This window comes from Vulpes vulpes, chromosome 14 (assembly GCF_048418805.1).
Source record: "Vulpes vulpes isolate BD-2025 chromosome 14, VulVul3, whole genome shotgun sequence".
In the NCBI taxonomy this organism is placed as follows: domain Eukaryota; kingdom Metazoa; phylum Chordata; class Mammalia; order Carnivora; family Canidae; genus Vulpes; species Vulpes vulpes.
Window position 1 is genome coordinate 32,836,638 of NC_132793.1, and position 23,108 is coordinate 32,859,745.

Consider the following 23,108-nt stretch of genomic DNA (forward strand, 5'->3'; position numbering starts at 1 on the left):
TACCAACAAAGTTAACCAATTCCAGATATCTTCAGGTCTATGCATGTTGTAAGTATAAGGATAGTAGAGTATTGGTTTATGTCTTAATTTGACATGGCAAATCCCTGCAGGCTTCATAATATCTTTATGACATTTTCTCTTTGCTTTCTCTGATCATTTTGCACAATAGGTCCTCTCCACTCTTCCCTATGGATTTAGCTTCTTTTTTTTTTTATCACTGCCACCTGGTTTTCTGCTGAAAAAAAAATTCCCTTTAACCTCTTTTACTTTCTAAATTCCAGTGTTCTTGACTCTACCATTTGGTTTTAAGTAGTGTAACCTAAGGATATATTAAAGTTCTGAGTTCCTCCAATTAAATTATTTTAGGGTTATCATTTTCAAAGTGGACATGGTTATAGATGTTATACATTTATAAGGTTTATTCTATATTCACTGGTATGTATACTCAACCTCTCTCCTTGATCTGGGAAGTTATTTTAATGCCATAGGATGATGATACTTCTTTTTTTTTTTTTTTTAATGATTATTTATTTATTTATTTATTTATTTATTTTTATTAATTTTTATTGGTGTTCAATTTACCAACATACTTCTATTTAAAAAAAAACCCATGCAACTCTATTTTAAATAAAAAAAATGTATTTGATTAATTGAGAGACTATGTAAAAGTTCAAGGTTAAAGCCAGCAACATTAGTTTTATATCCCAACTTTACCAGCTATGACCTCTTTACAGGGGTGTGCTGGGAAATATTCAAAACAATCAACTATAGAGCAAAAACATACCCTGATTTAGGGAGTTTGCCAATTTCCATGTAGTGTTTTCAAATCTACTGTGACTAATTTTAAGCTACAGACAAGAAGTTGGTAAATTCATGTTGGGAAGCAACATGTATAATTGGCTCTCTCCAGCCTGTGTGATTCTGGTCTAACACATGTCCTGTAGACATTGGGTGTGACACATAACTTCCCTGAGTCTTAGTTCTGCTATATAAAATGGATTTTGTTAGGACAGAATGAAGTGGCCTATGAGAAAAACCTGAATATGGTATCACAATAAATATTTTTCCTGAAACTGTCCTTTAATGTAGCTACTATATTTCAGGGACATATTGTACATATAAAATATATTGTTTTCTTTAAATCTTTGTTGTAAAATGTAATTTTTTTACCTCAATACCAAACTTTATTTATCTTAGTAATATTTGGGTTTTAGTGTTTTATTCTGAAATCAATGAAACCTAAGATATATAAAAAGAAGAATTCTATAATTATGAAGCACACTCTGTTCCTCAAGCAGTTTTATTTTGTAACAGCATTTAATGGTTATGCATTAATAACTGGATATTACAACTGAATTTGTAATCTTCCTCCTGAATCAGAAAGAGAGAGAGAAGACCCTTCCCTAATTTTGAGATCAAAATTAGGTCTATTTTTTTGCCCACTGGCAACTCTAGATCCCAAGGATTTGGGAAAAGAGCAACATGTCCCAAAGATTTGGGAAAAGAACTATATTACTGAAGAGATTTATTTAATTGAGTCATAAAATGTTTGCCCCAATCTCTAATAAATACTGCTAAGTTTTACTTTACATTAACTGTTAATTATTTTTAAGAAAAATCTGTCCTTTCCTTATCTTAACCCCTGAAAATTATGGGGTTTTACCATGTTGAGTCACTTGACCTTGTTCCTTTTTCTGTTCAGCCGTGCCAATGATAGAAGTACTCTAGCTCTCATTCAGTCTCTCTCCTTGACTTGACTGCTGGCTTTGTTTCAGTTGTCTGTTTCTTCTTTCCCAAAGAAAGTTCTGGAATGGTAAAGAGGAAGGTAACAAGAGAGTGAGTTAAACTGGTCAAAAATTAAGTGATTACCTAACATCTTCTAAGTCACATAGACTATGGTATACATTCATAAAATCTTCAGAGGGAGAGGAAAAGAAAGAAGCCAAGTAGAGAAATATGGAAGGATGATATTTAAGGAAAGGTCCACAGGTGCAAGACAAGAATAAACAGTAAGGGGTCCATTTGTTTATATACAGTATATGCCTGCTATTGTGCTACAGTGGTAGAGTTGAATATTTGCAACATGGCCCTCAGAACTACAACTATTTATTAGTTGGCCCTTTTCCAGAAAGTTTTGTTGACTACTTTACTGCATTTATTACTCCATCCTATTGTAAGTTCTTTCTTTCTTTTTTACTTCTTTTAGTCTCTTAGAATCACTTCTCCTTAGATATTTATATGATATCCTTTGAGTGAGTTTCTCATGGCTTTGACTGACTTTGCAGTGCTAGTTCTTAAGGTCATGACAATGATATATTTAGTTATTTGTGTTTTTTTTAAATAAAATTATGTTGTATATGTGCGACAACTTGCCCCTGCCTCTTCCCCACTCAGTGTATCATTTGCTATTTTCCAAATTGATACATTTTAACAGTTGTATAATATTCAATCTTATAGACAGAGCATGAATTTAACCAGTGTGTGGTTTGGTTGTTTCCATTTCTTAGCAATTGTAAATGGCTAAAAAAGACATCTTTATAGGTATATTTTTGTAGTACTATTCTAATAAGAAAGAAACGCTAAGAAGTGGAGTTGCTGAATCCAAGAATATATATTTAAAAATATTCATAGAGTGATTGCTGAAATGATCCCATCTTCTGGCTGTAGACATTTTGATGTCTTACAGCCCTCTGCCAAACTGCTACCAGAAAAAAAGAATCAACATTAAGACCAAAGGAAGGCACAAAGTATATAAAAGAGCTAAAAAAATAAAAAATAAATAGCTTACACATTTGTTTCAAGTTGAGTAAAATGTATACAATATTCATAGTACCCAAAAGTGGATATGATATACATTTAACACTGTCTTTTTGTATTTCCCAAGGTAGTATTTCTTTTTGGAAAGCTAATTAGTAATCTATCTGTCTGCTTCTTCCTTATTCAGGTCTGGGAGCTTCCTATCCATTCAAAATTCCATTTAGTGAAATTCCATGAAATTCTAATGAAATAAATATAATGGCAGCAGACATGTTCCCCTACCATAATTCTCTTCCATTCTGACATACCAAAAGATGACTTCATGGATATTTATTTGATGTTAGGGCTGTGGGATTTGGATTTTGAAAGTTTATATTTTTTCTTTTCACCAAAAGTGATAATTAGAGGAGGCAGATGACACAACAGTTAGAAATCAAACAGCTTAATGTAGGTAGGCATCTTTTTACATTTCAGCAAATTACTCAGTCCTGCAAAGCCACAGATAGTGTTGTTTCAATGTCATATTTCTCGATCTCTTGACCTTTTAAACTTCACAAGAGGAACTTTTTTTTTTTTTAAATTGGGCTCCATGCCCAGCAAGGAGACTAACATGAGTCTTGAACTCACAACCCTGAGATAAGGACCTGAGCTGAGAGCAAGAGTCAGATGCCTAATTGACTGAGCCACCTGTGCCTCCACAAAAGGAACACTTTTATATTTATATAGTTATCAAAATACAGATTTCTTATGCAAAAAAATTTCAATCTTCTTTTTACACAAAGATGTTGATTTTCATAAGTTGGGGAATTGATTAGTACTGTCCAGTTGGTTTCTGAAAGGTATTGTCTATTAATCTACCAATAATCTATCCCTAGTAGATTCGATTTTATTCAGGTAGCATTAAACCTAGGTAATTAAACTCATTTATTATAACTTATATATTGTTGTTAACAAAATATGCAACTAAATATAAGCATAATTTGAATGTTTTGATATCTCTTTCATGCTATAGAGGCTGTACTTCCCTGACCTTTTGATTCAAGCTAACTTAAAGAAAAGAAAGCTATTAAATGCCTAGCTTTGAGGATGTAACCAGTATCTTGAAAATCTGTATTGACAGTTTACATAGTATGATACTTGAGTCAGACTTGGGTCCAAATAGTAATATTCTATTTACTCGTGTATAGCTTGATAAAATGACCAAACTCTCCAGGCTTTGTTTGATTTATTAACCAAATGGGATTAATTATATCATGGTTGCATGATTGCTCTGGGAATAAAGATGACCAATAAAGAGGAATGATTGCAAGTCTTTTCCTTATTAGTTTCTGAATTTTCCATACAGACGTTTATTCTTGATATTTTTTAAAGATTTATTTATTTTAGAGAGAGAGAAAGAAAGAGCACATGAGCAGGGGGAGGGGCAGACAGAAAGGGAGAGAATCTCAAGCAGGCTCTGTCTCCCTGCTGGGCATAGAAAGCTGATGTGGGGCTAGATATCACCAACCTGAGATCATAACCTGAGCCAAAATCAAGAGTTGGATGCTTAACTGACTAAGCCACCTATGTGCCCTGACATTTCTTTTTTTAAAGAAAGGTGAATAGGAAAAGGGATTCCTGGAGTATAGTTGATAGGAGGCCATGTGGGTGTTGTTATTTCTGTCTTGAGGCTCTTCCAGTTGAGATTCTGAGAGCTGGCAGAGGAAAGCTCAAATAAAAACAGCTGCTTTTGTGTACCTTCTAACATGATGTGGCTGTTTGCATCAACTTCTTTTTATAGTGAACAAAGCTCTTCAGGAAATGGCAAAGGTTTGGCTTTAAGATAAGAGTGGAATGGCACAAGAGTACTCATGTATTCCATGTAACATTTATAGACTAAAAGGTGCGAGCTTGTGGCAAATGGCTCCAAGCACAAGATTAAAAAAAATATTTCCATCACAAAAAGAGGCAATGTAACAATAAGGAAATCTACAAGAGATGATCTTAAGGTTTTCATCTCATTAAACTTCAGGTCCATCTTTCATCAGTAGCAGGAAAAAGGATCTGATGATTGACAAATGTGTATAGAGCTTAGGAATGCCAAAAGCCTGCAGTGAATCTTATGGGGGAATAAAACATCAGTTTATTATGTGTATGCTCTGTCAGTTATTGTAAGGCATTTTATGTTCACTGTAATGTACATCACATTATTTTTAATGGGGATACTGATGATCAGAAAGATTGGATAACTAAACTAATAGATTTGTACTGACTAATCTCAGAGGCCAGGATCCTTTCTATTTTATTCAGGTGTAATAGTGCAATAGGTGAATACTTTAGAATCTTTATAGTTAAATAAGCATATTCGTGAACAATACATAAATCATGTGGAATGTTGTCTTAAGTTGGGTTCTTTAAAAGCAGAGCTTGAGACAGAAGTTGGTATGCATGATTTATTGCGAGAGTACTCTCAAGTGATTGATGTAACACTATGTAGAAAAGCAGAAATGTGTTAAGCAAGAATATGGGTTCATGGCCTCCTGTAGGAGGATCCCTTGAGCCTGAATGGCACCACAATTTGAGGCAAAAGGGTCAGATTCTGTACCCCTGTATCAGCCATTGGCTGTGGGTTAGCCCCAGTGGGGACAGAGGCTGGCCTCCTAATCAGGGTGACTCCTGATTGGTCAAGGGCAAATCTATGAAGGAAGTAGCAGTGAGTTGGCAGCTGGGGCCTGGGTACACCAAGAGTGACCACTACATATCATAAGTGTTGTACACCTGTACCAAGAGATTAGATGCTATTTAACACATTCTCTACAACATAGAGTGACTTGCCAAGCTGGTTTCAAGTTAAGTCTTGAAAGTCACATGTCACATGTATAAATCTTACAATTTATCTAAAGGCCACAATAGTAAAATTCAAGAAGCTGAATGGCCACTAATAGCACCTACTATGCCATTCTCCAGAGTTTAAATCTCACAACATTCTCCCAGGGAGATGTAATTCTGCTATTCTTTAAGTGTGAAAACAAGTTATTTGGTGGTAAAATCTCTTCTGTATCAATACTGATTCCTTTATTTTATAGACTTTATTACTTGAATTCATAGGAATATTTACATATTTTAATGAAGGATTATTAATGAGTTTTAACACATAGTACCTTAGGTCCTACTACCAGTGTTGTATGATATACACAAAGTGTACTTTTTGCTATCACAATATCTGGAAAATTCTGAATTCCAAATCATGTGATTCACAATTCTAGAGAAGAGATTGTAGCCCTAGCTTATCATTCCCCTAAATGAGTGAGGAATGGAGCTCAGAAGCTTTAAGTGTCTTGTCCAAGACAAAATAGCCAATACAGGATCCTCCATTCAATTTGCATCTCTCTGAAAACACAATTACCTATATTGCATTTTCCAATATCAGGGTCCAGAGATGCTAAACCAAGACCTACTTCAGAAATATATGCCAGTTTTCCTTCCCAGAAGACAAACTATAAAAGCACTGAATTTTGAAGTTGGACAGGATCTCTGAGAATCCATTAAGAGTATGACTCGCTTAATGTAGGAATTTGTTTCACAACATCCAACCAGATTATCTGGCAGACATTTTGCACATATCCAAACTCATTGCTTTGTAAGGCAGGTCATTTCATAGGACTCCAAGGTTTAGAAAGTCCTCTTTTGAATCAGAATCCATTTCCTATACACTCTACCCATGTGCCCTAGTCTTGGTCTTGAGAAGACTGTAGACTGTTAAGTATTTCTTCTACCACATTTTACCCAGCAAATATGTGGATAAATGGCAAGTTCTACCTCACTAGGATTTTTATTCTTTAAACTCAGTGTCTCCATGCCTTTTGCCATTCTATTGGATCTTTTTTTGGAAGATTCTTTTCACAAAGATCTGCTTTATGGCCTAAAGCTTTCAGAACTTTAGCATAAAGTGAGGAGAAAGAAGAAGAAAGTAAGTGGAAGGAGCACTGAAAGAAAGGACACATTCTTAGAGCCTTGTCCCTACTGAGAACCAGCCTTTTTCCTGCTTTTGAATCCAAAGGCAAATTCAACCACAGTTTAAGTAAGTGAATATCAGAAGATTTGGCCATGTGATGGGCATAGAAGTAGGTGAAACCACACGATGGAGGTTTTATGGTTCCATGAAGTTATTCTGTTCACTATGGAACTGCTTGATAGTGACTAGAAAATACTGGGGTCAGAATCCAGCCCCCCAGCAGAAGCTAACTAGAACTTCAGATGCCCATCAGGATATTTTAGCACAATTTCCTCCTAGTGATTCTTGATTGGATTTCAGTCTTAAAAATCTGTAGAGATTTTTCTGGCACTGAGCACTATGTAAGTTTTCAACATATATTTACTGAATAAATGAATGGATAATTGAATGGTTGGGTAAATTGATTTTTTCAGTTATTATTTTAAAGGTACCCATTTGGGATATGCCTCTCTTCTGTTTTTCAATGCCTGTCCATTTTCCCATCTACCATTTTCCCATTATTCCTGACACATAAAGGGTACTATTTGTGGATCTGAGACTCTTAAATATTTCCAGAAATGTAATTTTTGTCTGATACCAGAGAGGTGGACTAATGCAATCAGTCTTTCTAATTTTTCAGAGGACAGTCTTGTTTGGCCACACTCAGGGTCATCAAAACCTACCATAACACATTTTAAGACAAAGCAATCAAGGCAAAGGGAAGCAGTGATTATCACTTAGCAGTCACATGGTAATTCTAGGATTTGTCTTAATCTAATAACATGGAGAACCATACAAATAAGACAGGGTCATAAGAAATAAAATTTACAAACTTGATTCATTATATGTCTGAAAAAATAAATTCTGCAGCTCAAATCCTATCCACTATAAATACCCCAAAACACATAGAAGATACATACTCTCTTTTGCAGTTTCTCTTTTTTCCTCCCCCAAAGATAATATCATTAAATTCTTTGAACCTTATCTTTGAGCTATTTAGAAAGTCTTGATAAATGTTTCCAATTAAGTATTTTGTAAAATAGATGCTTAAGATCAGGTTTTTTTAAAGATTTTATTTATTTATTTGACACAGAGAGAGAATTGCGGAGAAGGCAAGAGGGGTGTGAGAGAGAGAGAGAGAGGGAGAAGCAGACTCCACACTGAGCAGGAAGTCCAACAGCAGGAGTCTATCCCAGGACCCTGGGATCATGAGCTGAGCCCATCCCAGGACCCTAGGATCATGACCTAAGGCAGACACTTAACTGACTGAGCCACCCAGGCGCCCTGCTTAAGATTAGTTTTATGAGAATATTTCCAAAAGGAAAGAAAAAATTGACACATCAGATTATAAACTGAACACCTTTATGTAAAAAGTGAAAGCTGCTTTTTATTAATTCCAGTCTTTTGACATATTGAAAAGCTTATGTAAGACTTTATAACTTACTCTGACTGTGTTATGCATTATCATCTTTTAAAATATTCCTCCTGTCTCTTCTGTGATAAATACACATTTAATAGCTTAATAACATATTGTTTTAGATATTGCCATTTGTGCTTCCAACAGCCATTATGTTCCCAACAGTTTTCTTTATGCTGATTAATGAGAGAGTGCATTGGAAAGACTACAAACTGGGAACACGGAGAGAGAGGCTTTGTCATCCTAGAATTAATTTCAGGTAACTCTATTGAGTTCTGATATCTGCTACATATTTGTTGCAATATTCAGGAGAATATTTACACTTTCTTGGACTTAATTGTGACTATATCCTTTTGATCTAGAAATCTGGAATTTTAGTTCCAAAGGATTTGAGCTTAGACTAGCATCTTCCATTTATAAATGGTGACTAGTATTATCATTTTCCTTCACTCCTTGAGATTAGTAATAAAAAATATTAGTGGCAAACAGATTTGTTTTTATAATAAAGTAATAAATGTTCACATAGAAAAATTGAGAAATGTAAAACAAAAAAAAATCACTTTATTTATTAAAAAAAAATCTTTTTAACCACCATTTATACAACCCAGACATAACTACTATGAATGTGTAGATTCCCACACTTTTTACTGTCTTTTTAAAATATATTCAATCTTTAAAAGATAAAAATACAAATATATGTGCAAAAATAGAACAACACAGAAAATTATAAAGTGAAATATTAAAATTCTCTTCTCTCCTTGCCAACTTCAGTTCACCTTCATACTTCCTGGTCTTAGTTTTCTCTAGTACTGTCTTTGCCAATGTGACATCTCTTGATTTGCTTTCTTTAGCCTGTACATTATAACTCTTTACTGAGAAAAATGAGGAGTTTGTTCATTTTTCATCACACCTGTTCCCTCCTTTCTTTGCAGCTTTTGATTTTGCATCTACATTTAGGCTTCTCATGGGATCAAAGAATTAGATTAACTCTATGTCTTTAAATCTGAAATTCATGAGTTTTTTCTAATTATTGAGGATAATGGTTCAAGCACTCATGCAAACTAGATTCATATTTCTGCTAACTTACCCGCAATTAATGGGGAGGGATCTTGGAAGATCATTTTTATTCTCTGGTTATTAGATTGTTTACTTATGAACTGTTAGATGTGAATTAAAGGTCCCTTGTGATTCTGAAATTTTACTATCCATGGGTTGTTGGGAAGAGAACCACTCTTACTCAATGCATTCAGTTAGAACAGTCATGGGGACTGAAGGGTTATCTCTAACACCAGAGGTTCCTATCTTATTTTATCTTTTTACTTTAACTTCAGTTGAAGTTAAATATATACATCTATATCCCAATGATTGATGAAGAGTTTATTGGAGGCACATACTCTTAGGAATTATGTCATAAATAATGGTATTTCCAGCAGTGTGCTTGGAGTCAGCTTGTACTGGCTTGTGGAGAGCTAATTGTTTGAATCTCTTCCCAACTCCATGTTCAGTGTCATCATATTAATAGGTTGAAATTATCCCTGATAGGAGTCTTTACACCATGAAAATCAGCAAACAATATGAATTAAAACTCTTTTTATCTTTTTCCTAGAGAGTCAGTGTCCAGAAAAGAGTCCACATAGCAGGCCTTCAACTACTATCTTTACCTAGTGTCTGAGAGGCTGCATTTTGTGAGGCTTCTCACCCTTCCCTAACTGATGAGTCCACATGGTGTCTAAGCTGCTTGTGCAAATGATGTAGATTATGCAAAACACCTGCTTTCCTTCCAAGAGTCTGGATTCTTGATATGTGCTAGGCATAGGGTTTTCTACCAGTTTCAAATAAAAATCTTGGAAACTGTGCAGCCCGGGTGGCTCAGCGGTTTAGCGCCGCCTTCAGCCCAGGGCTGATCCTGAAGACTCCCACGTCGGGCTCCCTGCATGGAGCCTGCTTCTCCCTCTGCCTGTGTCTCTGCCTCTGTGTGTGTGTGTGTCTCATGAATAAATAAATAAAATCTTAAAAAAAAATCTTGGGAACTGAGTCTCTAATGAGCTTTGCAGGTAGACAGTATTTCACATGTATCGTCTGAATTCAATATTGAAGGAACTAAGTGCATTGTCTGTGACTGCCCTGAGAGGAGTCTTAGAAGCTGACTCCTGGTTTCCTCTGGACCTTACTCCATGTGTCTTTTACCTTTACTGATTTGGTTTTGTATACTTTGGCTGTAATAAATCATAGCTCTAAGTTCAACATGCTGAGTCCTGTCAATCTTCTAGCAAATCACCAAATTTGGAGGTGGACTTGAGGTCCCTCAACACAACCAGTTTATCAGCACACCAGTGGTCATATCATTAAATTCTTTTCAGTCTTTACTATGAAATATCACCATATATAATATCCTGGAAGGAGGCTCATGACACATTGTAAAGGAGGAAACACACAAAGATATAATTCATTAAGTATAAAATGTGTGTGTGTGTTTCTTTGAAGCTATAGAAAATGATATGAAAGATTATATGTTAAGCCATTAATATTTATTGGGTACTTTTGGAGGATGATATTGAGTACAGAATATAGTACTTCCTCTTCATGCTTTGTATAATAATAATGATAATAATAATAATAAATAAGATAGTGGAATTTATCAATGACTCATTTTATTTTCCAATAATATTGAAATAAAAATACAGATTAGGCAAAATTTTATCACTGAATGACACTAGCTATAATGTATTTTTAAATAGTCTATATCATGGGAAACTCCAAATTTTAGTCAGATATAACAAAATTTGGTGTGCTAAGGAGCCTCCAATGATAAATGACTAAAAGCATTGCTAATGGACATTTTGGGTATATGGCCCTTGTTGGTTCTATTGCAAACATCAGGGGAATTTTCATGTCTTATGTTGAATTTTCATGTGCAGTTTGCCAAATCTGTCTTCTCAAATACTGTTGGTCCAAATTTATCAATTTGCTCCATTTGGCTTCTGGTTGTTCAGCAATTTTTCTCTGGTATATATTTGTGAATAGAGATGGATAATCATAGGTCACTTCAGTATCAGGATGACAGGTATTTGAATAATTGATATAGGCATATTGAAAACAAGAAGTAGAAATATGATATATATAGAATTGAAGCTTAGATTAAACCTAATGGCACTATTAAGAATAATGACCTAAAGTTTTTTCTTCATTTTCTTCAATTCACTAATAAATAATTCAAAAGGTATTATTTTCTCCATTTAACTCAAATACTTATTGGTAAAATCATCCCCACATTTCTCCTCTTGGCCCCCACCTATAACTCCTCAAGGAGCTATTGTGTTCTAAGTAAATATTAGGTTATTACAGTTGCATTCATGCATATTTGCACAGTAGACAGTTAAATCAGTTCTGTTACTATGTTCTATAAAACTACATAATTACAGACCTTTCAGAGTGCATCTTATTAACTTGGTGCATGACTACTTCAAAGCAGACCTGCTGCAGATCAGTTGAGTCAATATTCACAAGGTATTTTTCAGCTTTCAGTCTCGGAGAAAGTAAAAATACTGAGGCTTCTGCATATTTTTTAATGAAGAATTGGACATTGAACTAAAAATTTCACACAATCATCCAAGATTTTTAAATATCTAGATGTTGGATCCTCTATTTTATAGCATTATATGTGAATAAAATATCAAGTGATTTCCTGAATATATCATTTTTATGTGAAATTTGAATCAATTATTAAATACACTGTAGCTAGGTTCAAGAGAAGCCAATTGACAAATCAGAATGTAGGTTTATTTTATTACAATAAAGAATATGCATTTCCAGTGTATACACACCTAGATCTGTGATATTCAAACCTGATGCTCTAGATGGTCCCCAATCTTTGGCACCTGAGTTTTTAGAAAACTGAATTAGCCTGCAGAGGATTCTTTGGACATCTTGGAATAAGATCAAGGGATATGAATAAGGTTGGAGACCTTAGTGCAGACTCAGGTAAACCTAAGGGAACAGGTTCACCCTAATCAAGGAACACCTTGCTCATTCTCAAGTTCTTTCCATCCACATAATTGAGACAGATCAAGAAACACCGGAGGCATACTGTTGGCTTTTTCATTCTTGTTTCCTGGTTGATCACATTTCTTCGGTTTGATGCATATTTCCCTTAAATGTCTTATCAATTAGACTATATGTTTTTGATGACTCTATCCTCTTTAGTTAAATATTCCTTTCCCCACAAGGGACAAAGAGATAGGTTGCTTATTTCCTCACTTACTGATGCCGTGTCTGGATCAGGATTATACCACTGGACATCCAGCTATATTGTCACTGTCCCCATCTCATTCCAGTTGTTATCTTTTCCTTCTTTCACTGAAGAATGAGTGTGTTGTCTTCTTCACTCCAAGTCTTGCCATCATCCTTGGGGACTTCCACATTCACAAGTATAGCTCATCCAACCTCCTGACCCAAATCGATACCTGATTTTCAATAACTTGCCCTGACCCTAACTGAGCCACACTCTCTCATGGCTGAGCAGGCCAAAAGCAATACCTACTCTATTTCTGAACTGTTGAATGAAAATGTTCACTGAGTGATCGTATACCACCATTCCATCTTCAACCCCCTGCTTCACTGATGTCCTTAACAACCCATCTGGGAAAGCTGTAAAACTAGACCAATCCAGACATTTGCTTTCTTTATCTCCACAGTTAGACAGCTGGACATAGAGGAGAGGGAACAGTCCAAGCTTCCCAGTATCTGGAACGGTTTAAGGCCTTGTAGTCTAAGCTTGAGGTCCTGGGCAGAGTTGAGTCAGAAAGCCTTTTGACTCTGACCACCCAGCTCATCCAAGAGCAGCTCCCCACCTGTGAAGCCAAGGATACCGTGACCTACGAGCAGAAGCTGCAGCAGTGGCATCTGGAGCACTTGATTTCGTATGCAGCTTTCTCTTCCCTTCTCTACTGGAGCCATTTCAAATTTCCTTAAACACTTCTCTCTGAACTCGGTACCCATCCCTTCACAGCTATTTTTACTTCCTATTTTAAAGATAAAATGAGTTCTGTCAGATGGGAACTATCACTACTTCCAACCTTTGTTCCATATTCATAGTTACCTCTATAATACTTTGTTGACTATTTCTTTTCGGCCTTGTTTTCCTTGCCTTCTCTCTTTTATTTCCTGTCCAACAGTATTTCACCAAGTTCAGATCACTTGTAGATGAGTAATTAAAAAGAAAATAACAACCTACTTCAAGCACCAATTACCCCACAATACATGCTCTATTTCTTTTTTTCACTGAAGCCAAGCTTCTCCCCACTCCCCCCATTTTCTTATTGAGATGAAATTCACATAGCACAAAATTAACCATCTTAATGTGAACAATTTGGTGGCTGTTAGTACATTAAGAAAATTGAGCAACCGCACCTTTACCTAGTTCCCAAATATTTTCATCATATGAAAAGAAAGCTATGTTTCCTATTACTCCTTATCCCCCCTTTGTCCAAGCCTCTGACAACCAAAAATCTTTTTTTTCCTGTTTTTATCAATTTATCTATTCTGGATATTTCAGGTAAATTTGCACAATTCACACAATGTGTGTCCTTCTGTGTCTTGTTTCATTTTACTCCGCACAGTGTTTTTAAGGTTCATTCATGTTGTAGTGTTTATTAGTACATCATTGTTTTTCATGGCTGAAAAATATTTTGTTGTGTATACTTACCATGATTTGTTATCTGTTCATCCACTGATGACAATTTGGGCTGTTTCCATCTCTTAGGTATTGTGAATACTACTATAAACAAACATGAATGTCCACATATTTGAGTATCAATTTTCAGTTTTGGAGGGGTTATATATGTTGGGGTTGAATTGTTAGATCATATGGTAAGTCTATGTTTAACTTTTTGAAAAACTGCCAAACTATTTTGCAGAGTGACTGAACCATTTTACATTCCCATCAGCAATGTATCAGGTTTCCAAATTTCTCCAAATCCCCCTGATACTTTTTATTTTCAATATTTTGTTGTAGCCATCATAGATGGTGTGATATAGTTCCTTATTACAGTGTGGTAGCTCAGGAGATAGAGCTCCTCCTTCCCTAGTTTGCTGTTGTTGATATTTGATTGTCTAGATGTACATTTGTTAGTGACTTTTCCAAACAATTTTTGCAAGACTATATCCCTTGCTACATGTGGTCACTAAAGTGTTCTGTTATCTCAGTGATCAGCCAATGGCCTGACATGGATTTCCTCAAATTATTTCCTTAGAGTCTGCCTTTTATTCGGCTGTGGAATCATACTCACTGACTGCACAGAGTTTACAAGACCCACCACAGGTGGGTCCTAGAGTCCTCTGAGTCTTTTTTGCACATGTGTTGGTATTGGGCATTTAGGTTTCACTCTATGTGACGTGATGAAGTTTGAGTGAACTTCTCATAGAATTTCAGCCATCCTGTCCTTCATTCAACAGTCTGCAGCTACCCAAAGATTTCTCATTAGATTCCAGAGTTCCAAAAAAATTAATCTGTTAATCTTTGTCAGTTTATGATTATTTCAGTGGAGGGACCAGTTTTTTAAGGCCTTATTCCACCATTTTCTGTGATGTGACATGTGAAGCCAAACTTCTATATTTTGTCTAATACACTGCTAATCAAAGTATGATCTGTGGACAAGTACCAATCTGCAAAATATTGAGAATAACACAATATTAACACAAAATATTGAAAATAACACAATATTATCGTAATGTTCAAGTGGCAATCAGTACATTTGTCTCCTTAAAAAATAATGTAAATCAGTGCTGCATAATAGAAATGTACTACAATCCACATATTCTAGTAGTCTTTTTTTTTATATATATATATTTTTTAATTTATTTATGATAGTCACACAGAGAGAGAGAGAGAGAGAGAGAGAGACAGAGACACAGGCAGAGGGAGAAGCAGGCTCCATGCACTGGGAGCCCGACGTGGGATTCGATCCCGGGTCTCCAGGATCGCGCCCTGGGCCAAAGGCAGGCGCTAAACTGCTGCGCCACCCAGGGATCCCTCTAGTAGTCTTTTTAAGAAAAAGCAAGTATCACTTCAAAATACTATCATTTCAGGCACCTGGGTGGCTCAGTTGGTTGAGCATCTGCCTTTGGCTCAAGTCGTGATCCTGGGATCCTGGGATCGAGTTCTGCATCAGGCTCCCCACAGAGAGCCTGCTTCTCCTTCTGCCTGTGTCTCTCCTTCTCTTTGTGTGTCTCTTATGAATAAATAAGTAAAATCTTTTTAAAAACTACTATCATTTCAACATGAAATCAAGTGAAATTGTTATTTTATATTTTTTATCCTAAATCTTTGAAATGCCCAGATAGAGAAATAGATTTGTGTGCTTACACACACACACACACACACACACACACACACACACACATTTCTCTCTATATATGTATACATAGAGAACATATCAATTTGCACAGTCACATCTCCAGTATTCAATACTAGTGGCTGCCACATTGGACAGTGCAGGACTGTGCAGGACTTGTGAATTGAGTTCCATGTAATGTGAGTTGTATAGTTATAGGAGTCCACAAATAGTTTGAGAGGCATTGAATTAATGAACTGTCTCTAGGTTCTTACATCCTATTTACTTCTTAACTTATTGCATTATGGCTTCTAACTCCACAATTCACTGAAATAGCTCTTCTCAAGATCTTCATGAGTAACAATATGCTATTTATATCTCTGTGCATAAATAATATAGCAAATATTCCTTTGCTTGACTGCTTAACTACATTTAACTATATTGAATAATTCCTCTTCCTTGAAGCCTCCTGTTCAACTGGGTTTTATTAATTAATTTTATTGTTCATTAAACAAAAGTTTATTAAACAGTTGTTATTGACTCAGAAATGTGCACAGCACTGAGGATACAGTGGTAGATAGATCAACAGAGCTTTTATCTAATGGTGGAGGTAGCCATCATCAGAAAATAACAACAACAACAACAACAACAACAAAAAAACAACTGTAAAATTGAAATTGGCAAGTGCTGCAAAAGTGAGATATGTGGTGCAAATAGCAGAAAATAATATTGGTAGTAAATATTCATGTAATACTTATAATGTGCCAGCCATTTTTCTAAACATGTTACATTTATGGACTCAATCTTCATAACAAGCCTGTGAAATAGATACTATTATTAGCCACACTTCATATATAAGGAAGCTTAACAACAAGGTTACATAAATACCCAAGGGTATATATCCAATATACCTATAATATACCAAGTGTGGTATAAGAGTTTGAACCTAGGTAGTTTGGTGCTTATAAGCCATGCACATGACCATATTACTAAAGGGATTAGTTGAAATGGAGAGGGAAGTTTTTATCCTCTAGGAGTGATGATTGAATCATACAGAGCCATGTAGGTGTGATGAAAAGTCTGTTTTTCATCTTACAAGAAGAGAAACTATTAAAATTCTTTAAGAACAAGTATAATTTATAGGGCAATAGTGGGTGGACCACCATGAGGAGAACGTATTATAAAAGGATGAGGATAGTTGGAGGAACACCAGTTATAAGCCAATGCAGTTGTCTCTGAAAGAGAGGTAGCTTAAAAGGAAGACAGTGTGTGGAAGAAATGGAGAACATTTCTGTCCACAGAACACACTTCAGAAATGTGTAGGTTGTAAAAAGTCAGTATTTAGTGATTACTTGGGTATATGCAATTTATGAAAAAGAAATTTCAGGAATTACTTCTAACTACATGATGATGTGCATTACTAGTGAGAAGTTGAGATGAAGAACTCTTGGAAAGAAACATATGAGGAGCTGGGAGTTTGGTTTTAGATATGATGCAGTTGAGGAACCTTTAGGATGTGCAGTAGAGACCAGAGGAGAGCTCTCAAAAGGATAAAATATATGATTATCTCTTAAAGGCAGTTGAGACCATGAGGTATCAGTCACCTGAAAAGGAAAATACAGAAAGAGAAGACAAGAGAGTCTAAGGTCAAGAGCTCCAGCATTTTATAATAAGATAAAGGAGGTTGATGAAGTGAAGGAGAGAAGGAATGAGAAGCTTAAAGAGTAAGAGGAAAACTGGGGTCATGTCATGCCACTGGAACCAAGGAAAGAACATGTTTCAACAACGCAGTGGTCGTCACTATCTAATGCTGTTGAGGGGCCCGTGAGGATAAAGTCTGAAAACTGTCTACTAAACAGAAAGACACCAAGTTACTGGAGGGTTTATTCAGATCTTTCATGAAGCTTCCATGAAACAGAGTTCCTAATTTGAGAACCTCTTTCAGTAGGATTTGACACAATTATAACTTAAATTTGTTCCTGTCATTTTTGATTGGTGTATCTCCACCACTAGACCTTAAGTTCTAGGAGTGCATGGACTTCTTTTGTGTAGCAGCCTGTGACTTTATTTGCCATACATCAGCACTTACCCTACTGTCTAGGTCACTGTGGGAAGTGTGTGTGTGTGTCTGTGTGTCTGTGTTAAATAAATGAGCTATTTCGAAAAGAAGGATTAACTGTTATAACAGCAGCTCAAAATCCTGTTCTATTTTGCTTTCTCTTTTACATTAGACTGAAGCTCATTTGATCGCTACTAAAAGTTACAAAAAGGCCTCCATCATTGCAAATGATGGTACAGGTCATTGCTATGTGGGTAGCTTTTCCTTAATATTTAGGGAAAACTTTCTCATTCATGAACAAAAAAATATATTATTTGTTTATGCTAAATGCAATTTTATTTTATTTTTTAAAGATTTTATTTATTTATTCATGAGAGACAGAGAGACAGAGAGAGAGAGGGAGACAGAGAGAAGCAGAGACACAGGCAGAGGGAGAAATAGGCTCCATGCAGGAAGCCTGACCCAGGACTCGATTCCGGGTCTCCAGGATCACACATTAGGCTGGAGGTGGCGCTAAACTGCTGAGCCACCTGGGCTGCCCAATGCTATTTTATACATGGTGTAGTCTTCTTCATTTTCCAGAACTTCCTTTCTGAACGTAAATACTATCTCAGTGTGACTGGACTTTGATTTAACTCTTACAGACTTTTCAATATTTTATTTTCCAAAAACTTGTATTCTAAATAGCTTTCTCAAAGAACTGAGTTTATAAGAATTTGTTAGATCCGTCATACCTATTGATTTTCTACCCCCATTTATTCTCTCTTGCTTATTCTCATGATCAAACCCTGTCACTATCTCTACCAATTACTGCCATTCACCAGGATGCTAGATTGAAGGCAATCAAACCATGGATTTTGAAATTTTTTTTCTCATGCATATTGGCATTTATATTTCTTTCTTTCTGGCTTCTAATGCCTAGATTTGTTTTCTCTTTGCCTTGAAAGTATATTGGGAATAGGACATTGTGTAAGTTCTGTTCTACTTGACTCATAAAAGAAGAACAATGTGCTCAGTGGTCTGACTCTGTAAATCATTCTCATTGTGCAAACCATCAGTGTCTCAACAGAAAAAGAAGATAAATATTGCAAAAGAGAGAAGGTTCATCACGGATTGAGTAAAAGCTTAGAGACTATGATTATAGAGTAAGGAAGTGCCATAGGTAAAATTACACACTAAAAACCAGGTTCCTAAACCTTGCATGTTACTTTGTCCACAGGAATACGTAGCTTTGTTTATAACTCTCAGTGATGTACTTTGCTCTACATACAGTCCATCCTTTACCATGCTGATAACTTGGACTCTGTAAAGCCTTCCGATTCCCATCCCCTCATTTTCTACCCACTTCGTTTACCTTCTCCTGTGCCATCATAGTAGTCTCTCCTCTCTCTGTTCTTTTTCTCATCACTCTAATATTTAACATGAACATTAGGAGGCTTGATTTCTGATTTGTTCAGTGCTGGCATACTGGGAAAGTCTCTTTTTCATGGCAAGCAATTTGGATTGCTCTAAGACGAATTTATTTTTAAAGTTCCACATTGCACATTGTTGGCTCTCCAATATCTTCTGGCAATAAGGCGCCAACAAGACAGAACACATAAAAAAGAAGAAAAACACCCAAACATTTTCTTTCCCCTTTTCCATATTCTCCCCAAGCCAAGTTTGGAATGGCTTAAGGGAGGGGTTTTTCTTTCCCTTTTTTCTTTGCCTAAAACTGGCTGCTGTTAAGCACCTTTTTGGATTCAGACACTTTCCTGTTGGCCTTTCCTGAGGGAATCTACCATTGAGTTCTAGCACATTTTACTTATGCAAGAAACACTGCTTAAGGGGGAAGCAGGCCTTCGGTTGAAGAACAACAGGCTCTACATTTTAAAGATCCTCTCTGTTGAGTGGAACTAACCACATTCCTTCAGATTTAAGGCTTGGTTAAGTCTTTAACCCATTCTGACCATTTGCAAGACCACGCACAAAAAATAAAAATATCAAATGTGCATGTAATAGTTTGTCACTATGTGAGGTGAATCAGTAGTAGAGGGCAAGTGTTTGGTCTTTGAAGATGGTTATGAGCAACAAACCTGAAGTTTCTGCTAAAGGTCTCAAGTCTTTCACTGCAAAGAACTGTACCCTTGGAGAAGGAGTTTAAATACACAATTCATCAGAGTTACCTCTGAATCACTTCTCCTTTGTTTCTCCTTTTCTTTCATCATTGCATACATCTGCAGTCCTAAGTACATGAACATTCGTTCCCTACCCTACCCATTCCAGGTCATTGTCACAAAGGATGTTATGTAGATAGAATTTTTCCCAGTGAGTAGTGCACAAGTCACTTCACTCCACGGTTTTGCCTTGGTCTCCGAGCATCTGTGTGCTATAGAATGAAAGTATATAGAATACTGGTTTACCCATTTTCTTCTTAATAAAGAAGAAATAAGTAAATTCTTTTAACCCAGAAAAATTAGCCAGTCCAGAACAGATATCAAAGGCAGTGTTGTTTTTGTAGAACTTAGCTGAGACTTTGAATTACAAAGTAAACTGGCAGAAGCTGAGAAGTGAAATTAAGTTGAGACTGTACCACTGGGAGAACATCCTCTTTGTGTTTCCAATAGATTCTAGGAATCTAGAAACATGTTAAGCCCCTAGTTATTTTTTAAAGCATCAAAGACAAAATGATAATGAACAAATAAACTTGCATACCCACATACAGAAGTGCAGCAAAGAAATAGATATATACCACCTGAGCCTTACTGAACAGTTATATCTATTAATGATGATGAAAAAGTCCTTCTCTGATTTATTTGAGATTAGAATATAGAGATGTTGGGGTCAATGTTTGTGAGCCCCTTTACAGTGAGTCTGATGTAAGCAGATCATAAGCCAACATTCACAGGCTACACAAAGGAAAGATTTATTAAGCAGCCAGAAATCCAGACAGCTAGCAGGTTTGGCATTATTCTGCTCACCACAGTAGAAATCACCCCAGACTGTGTTAATGCCTGTTTGGTTGCAAATGTCTCACTGCTGCTCCTATGGTGCTCCTTGGGCAATAATCCTCATTTGGAAGAGCTGTTGGCAACCCACATTTTTTTTTAAAGAATAAACTGCCAAGCACCAAATACACTCATCATCAAATAACAATGATGGCAGCAAAAGCAAAACAAAGGGATTAGAATCATCTGATAGTCACTTTCTTTTTGGCCAATGAGGTTCTTTTTGTATACATTTATAGAGTCTTTATGTTTTACCATATTTCTCTTTTAATTATTTTATCCCAGAAGACACCAATTACATTTGTTCTGTCTTAAATAATACTTCATATCCCCCAGTTGTGGCAGAATTGTATTTTCTTGACCAAGGTTTGCCAGAGGAATAAGATTTGTGAGTGCACCAGCCCCATTGTCATGCCCTTAAAGACACTGGATGCACTTCCAAGAACTCAGCTTAAGTGCTAAGAAAAATGATCTGTATCCTTATCAGGATCAAGCTCAGTTTCTTTTTCTTAATCTCTCATTTTCTGCATAGCACCAGTCCTCACACTGCAAGATTTACACTGAGAAGGCACAATTCAAGTTTCAGTTAATTAAGTGAACATATCTTGCTTTTGGCTATCGAAGAACCTTTCACTCTTTTAGTTGGTGACGGTACTGTTTTCCTTTGTGAGTGTCATCCCTCCTCCACTCTCATGAGATGTGGTCTGGTGAGGCTAACATAATAATTTCTGGATCTTCTGAACAGGAGGTGGGGGCAGAACCTATAGTAGACTCTATTGGGGGTCTACCCATATCCCTTCACATCCCCTCTCCATTACTATTCCTATAATTCTGGCTTCCAGTAGCCAACAAAAGTATGATTGTTGGGAGACTGAATTCATGCTGATGAAACCTACTGTGCCCACACACAAGGCTCATGCATAGGCGGGTGAGACATACCTACAGGGAAAAAAGTCCCCCTGCAGGTAGCCCATACTTAGTAATTAATGGATGCAGGGTGTATAAATACCCCAAATATATTCCAAATACCTCACTTCTTGGCAAGGGTAATTCTTACATATTTGTTTTGCCAGGGAATATTCCTGCAATATTAAGCTCTGATTTTTCACTGGTATCTGATTTAACATGCCTGTATTGGCTGACTTCCCTGTCACCCACCTATGTTCCTTGCAACTTCCTGAAACTGTTTTCCCTGAAATCCTTGGCTCAGGATCTATTTCTTGGGGAACCAGAACTAAGACCGAACCAAAGCCTGGCACCTAAGAACATTCCATTCCCTGGCTTCAGCGACTGATTATGGATGCAAAGCTGACCCACGCCAGAGCAATGACAGACCCAGGCCTTTTTCTGGAACTGTTAAATGAGAAGTTTTTTTCTTTCTACTGGGATTTCTTAGTGTATGAAATGTAAGCTGATACTGTTCCTCATCTTTCCTATGACATAAGAAGAGCCCTTTGAGAGCAAAGTCAGCACATAAGAAAACAGTGCCAGCAAGTAGACAGGGAGATTTTCTTGATGGGTTCAGCCATGCCTGAAACTCTGATCTACTTCATTGCCTATTTTCTTCTCTCACCATTTTGAAAGTCAGGTTAAATTACTACTTTTTGAAACTGAAAGAGTTCTGATTAATGCAGATATGGAATTGAAGGTTCAATTTCTACTTGCTTTCAATGCAGTGGTAGCCAGCAAGCTGGGGGTCAGAGACCATAGTCCTTCAATTTATGATATATATGGTGGTCAGCTGTTAGCTGTGAATGAAAAGCATGGGCTCTGGAATCTGACTACAGAGGAGCTTGTTTTTTTCTCTTTTTACCACAAAAGTTGAAACAGGCCTTACTCCAATTTTGGTTGGGAAAGAGGAAAAAATTCTTAAATATTTCACCGCCTTTCTTCTTACATGAGAATTTTTGTAAGATATGAGCAAATGGTCTTTGAGGACAAAGTGTAATATAGTGAAGAACTTTGTCCACATGACATAAATAATTATCTTAAATTTTGCTGTGTAAATTGCAGGCTGCATTTTTTCATTTTAATTAAGCAATGGCAAAAATGGTTTTGTGGCATTTTTCTTTTAGGATTGGGAACCTACACACATCAGCTTTGTGCATGAGAACCAGAAATTAAAACTGACCACAACTAATGGGAACCTGCTCAGGCCCATTTTATAGGCTCTGCTGAGGGAAGTGCAAAGAGAAAACAGACTAAGCAAAGAAGGAAAAACTTAATTCTGCCTTTTCAATAAGTTTTAATAATGTACAATCTCCCAGAAAGTAACATATGATCGGAATTACAAATTCTGGGTTTGTTGCTTTTCTACCATTAAGGATTTGTTAAGTACCCAAGGGGATTTGTTGGTCCTTTATATGTTTAATTCAACTCCAATGTCTTCAATTAGAGCATGCTGTCAAAGTAAATAGCATGCTGAAAATACGTGGTTGAGAAGGACTGATGCCAAATCTTGAGGTGTACCCACCCAAGTGGAAATTCAAGGGTAGGTGGTTATTTTTTTTTAAGATTTTATTTATTTATTCATGAGAGAGAGAGAGAGAGAGAGAGAGAGAGAGAGAGAGTGAGGCAGAGACAC